Raw genomic sequence first — 4,282 nt, 5'->3', positions numbered from 1 at the left:
GAAGAGATTGCGTGACATAAAGGTTAAACGGTAATGAAGTGATAATAAGGTTATTCGGTAAGAGTGACGTAAGGTTATACGGTAAGCGTGACATAAGGTTATACGGTAATGATGACATAAGGGTTACGGTAATGATGACATAAGGTTAATACGGTAACACGGACATCGCAGTTCCTGTACATATGTAGTAACTTTGTGGATTATTTACAATAGCACATTGTTTGTCACATAGGACTTTTGGAAATTTCTTTATAATTGCACAATAATGGAGTTATTAATGGAAATACAGGACCCGTCACTTTCTTGTGTAGAGTAGTTTACAAAAATTCGCAGCCATTGCTATACAATTCAAATGCAATTACCAAATTAATTATGTAACCCAAAATGCTAATACAATGTAATTACAGTTGTTTTTACTCCCGCACAAGACAGTGTAATGTTTAAATGTTAGCTTAGAAGCTAACAGTAACAAAAAAGCAACGAAATATCCCAAAACTGCCTTCTCGAACTCAACTACAGCAAGGTAGGTGGAAAATCATGTTAGTTTTATATTTCTGAGGAAAAGTATCCCTTTAAAAGATGGTGTAGTGTGTGTTTAAAACAAGAACACTTCCTTTCTCAGAATGGAAAAAAGAGGTTCAACGTTGTTTGCAAATGGATTTGAATTACTTCTGGCAAGTATTTTCAGGTATGTATAAAATGAATCTGCAGCGTTCAACCTTTTCAGTGGTTGTTTGAAAGAAGTCATACAGTACAGATGTAGGATCTTAGTTTGAGGCCATTTGCTACAGGCAGGAAAAATTAATCCTCAGGCAACAGGAAATGTGAATTATTATGTGGATTGTAATTAATGGACATTTTTGTATTGGTTGACAACATGTTCATTAGGGCAATCAAAATCTGAAATGTAAAGTCATATTACAAATTTAGAAGCTTGTTCAAAACTCAAATAACACTAACAAGTTGCATTTCTCTGCAGTGCAGGAAAATTCTCACACACAATGTGATCAAAGTAAGATCCTACCATCTGTAGTTGGAGCTTCACAACGTTATTTTTACTTATCTGTAAAAAAAAAAATAGAATTGGTTAATTGGTTTGGCTTGATAATGTACACCTGGGGGCAAGGAACATTCAGGAGAATGGACATTTACAAGAATGTTCACGTAGAAATCGTATTGTGTAGATCAATATGACTGTCCAGATAGGATTGAAATAGGAATAGGAGATTGGGCTCTGTTTCTTTATATTCTATCTTCAACCATACAGTGTCTAGATAACAGCACTGGTCATTAGCTTGGAAGACAGCCAATCCAACATACAGTTCTAGAACAGCCCTGTCATTAGTTGAAGACAGCCAATCCAACATATAGTTCTAGATACAGACCTGTCATTAGTTGAAGACAGCCAATCCAACATACAGTTCTAGATACAGCCCCTGGCTATTAGTTGAAGACAAGCCATCCAACATACAGTTCTAGATACAAGCCCTGCTATTAGTTGAAGACAGCCAATCAACATACAGTTCTAGATACAGCCCTGTCATTAGTTGAAGCAAGCCATCCAACACTACAGTTTCTAGTTTAAGCCCTGCTATTAGTTGAAAGACAGCCAATCCAACATACAGTCTAAGATACAGCCCTGCTATTAGTTTGAAGGCAGCCAATCCAACATACAGTTCTAGAATACAGCCCTGTCATTAGTTGAAGACAAGCCAATCCAAACATACAGTTCTAGATACAGCCCTGCTATTATTTTGAAGACAGCCAATCCACCCAACATACAGTTCTAGATACAGAACCTGTCATTAGTTGAAGAACAGCCAACCAACATACGTTCTAGATACAGCCCTGTCATTAGTTGAAGCAGCAATCCAACAACAGTTCTAGATACAGCCTGCTATTAGTTGAAGACAGCCCAAATCCAACATACAGTCCTTTAGATAGCAGCCCTGCTATTAAGTTGAAGACAAACCAATCCAACATACAGGTCTAGATACAGCATGTCATTAGTTGAAGACCGCCAATCACATACAGTTCTTAGATACAGCCCTGTATTAGTTTGAAGACAGCCAATCCAATAGTTTCTGAAATGGTAGTCACTTCCTGAGCTCTGTAAATTCAAATTGTTTTTAATTAAAGTAGTCATTTTTTGAGGATCTGTTTTCAGGTAGTAGTAGATCACCTCCAAAGTAACTCTTTGTTTCCCTGAAAGCATCCTTTAAAGACTAGAGTTTCATTTAGGTCTGGACTTGAATACTGTAGTTAGATGAGGGGCTGACTAGCATTTGAGGCAAAAGTCATTTACAGCCTCTCGACATCTGTGGAACTTAGTAACTATTGACTTTATGAGTCAATACTAGATTTCTTTCTGTCCATTTAGGAATGAGTGAAGAGATTACTGTTTTATTTTACAGGTAAATCATTGATAATGCACATTGTCTTTTACAAACAATGAAATGGATGTTTCCTCCCCCAACCGCCTCTTCAGTGCTACAGGTATTTGGAGCAGCCTCTTCCCCTGCCGTGCCGACCTGAAGACCAGACAACAACACTCTGACCGACCAGGCCCGGCTCCCCCTGCTTCTTCCTGCCCAGACGGGACCATGTCCCAGCTCCAACCCAGCCCAGTGTACCTGGGAGGAAATGATGAGCACAGTTTACCCATTGAGAACCCACAGCCAGCTCCAGCCAGGGAGGGCCCTGTGAGTGTAGCCATCTGAGGTCACCTATCTGGGGCAGTGGGGAGCGGAGGCAGCCAACCTGTCAACGGGAGGGGCCAGGGGAAAGAGCAGGGGCTGAGGAGGCTGACCAGAGCCTACAGACCAATGGAGAGCGCAGTGGATCTTTACGGTAAGCTGGCCAGTCTCCAGTGTAGCTGTTTCAGCTGAGGTGGAATGGACTGGGCCTGTGAGGAACTGTAGAGCTAATGGGTTTACTTCCCTGCCCCTCAGACCTCCCTCAAGGCAAGTATTATGTTTGGGACAGGAGTTATACATCACCCACCTTTACCTAACCAGGTTTAAGCCAAGGCCTACCTATGGAATGTTAACTACCTATAGAACTGTAACTACCTATAGAACTGTAACTAACCTATAGACTGTAACTACCTATAGAAACTGGTACCTATAGACCTGTAACTACCTATAGAACTTAACTACTTATAGACCTGTAAAATACTATACGACTGTACCTATAGACTGGTAACTACCTATCGACTGTAACTACCTAATAGACTGTAACTACCTATGAGACTGTAAACTACCTATAGACTGTAATACCTATAGACTGTAAAACTACCTATAGACCTGTAACTACCTAATGGACTGTAACTAGGGACTGGAGGTTATCCGGGTCGGGTCAAGGGTCGAGGAAAAACACTGTTTTACTGTTTTTAGCTATAGACCTGGTTGTTTAACAAATTAAGATTCAGAAGATCATTTCCTTCTTTACACAGCAGCCAATGTTGAGTCAGAGTCACATACTGGAAGCATGGTTTAATTCTAATTGTTCTGTTATGTTATAGGTGACTCAGCTTCTCTCCCTCAAGTGTAGTGGACAACCCTGTCAAGCATGAGAATGAGGAATAAGATTGATCTTTACAACAGAGGCCTCTCAGAACAGAGGAACTCCTCTCTGTCTCGCATGACTGACCCAGGAGTGAAAAGCTACAAGGCACTCCTCTCTGTCTCCTGACTACCCAGGAGTGACAAGCACAGAGGAACTCCTCTCTGTCTACATACACCCGGATGACAACACACCGTAATGACCCGGAGTGACAAGCCTACAGAAGGTAACTCTCTCTGTCCTCCATGACTACCCAGGAGTGACAAAGCTAAGAGAGACTCCTCTCTGTCTCCATGACGCACCCAGGAGGACAAAGCTACAGAGGAAACTCCCTCTTCTCCATGCACGGTCATCCAGAACTCCTATCGTCCATACTACCCAAGGAGTGACAAAGCTACAGAGGAACTCTCTCTGTCTCATGAACACCAGGAGTGACAAAGCTACAGAGGAACTCTGTCATACCATGCTCCTCTCTCATGACCACCGGAGTGACAAAGCTACAGAGGAATCCTCTCTGTCTCCATGACTACCCAGGAGTGACAAGCTACAGAAGAACTCTCTGTCTCCATGACACCAGGAGTGACAGCTACAGAGGAACTCCTTCTTCTCATGACTACCCAGGAGTGACAAAGCTACAGAGGAATCCTCTCTGTCTCCATGACTACCCAGGAGTGGAAACAAATGAGACTACAGACGTGAACAAGAGGAACTCCTCTCT

The 4,282-nt window shown here is 41.8% G+C and overlaps 1 pseudogene; it reads left to right on the top strand.

Annotated features, from left to right (window-relative positions):
• The window catches only part of LOC139026154 (uncharacterized), a 5,427-nt pseudogene extending 1,734 nt beyond the window's left edge, over positions 1-3,693 (top strand).
• The last annotated feature ends 589 nt before the right edge of the window (positions 3,694-4,282 follow it).

This window comes from Salvelinus sp. IW2-2015, unplaced genomic scaffold (assembly GCF_002910315.2).
Source record: "Salvelinus sp. IW2-2015 unplaced genomic scaffold, ASM291031v2 Un_scaffold4018, whole genome shotgun sequence".
NCBI classification, from domain to species: Eukaryota; Metazoa; Chordata; class Actinopteri; order Salmoniformes; family Salmonidae; genus Salvelinus; species Salvelinus sp. IW2-2015.
Note: the sequence above shows the minus strand (reverse complement) of the source record. Positions and strands in the feature narration are given on the sequence as shown.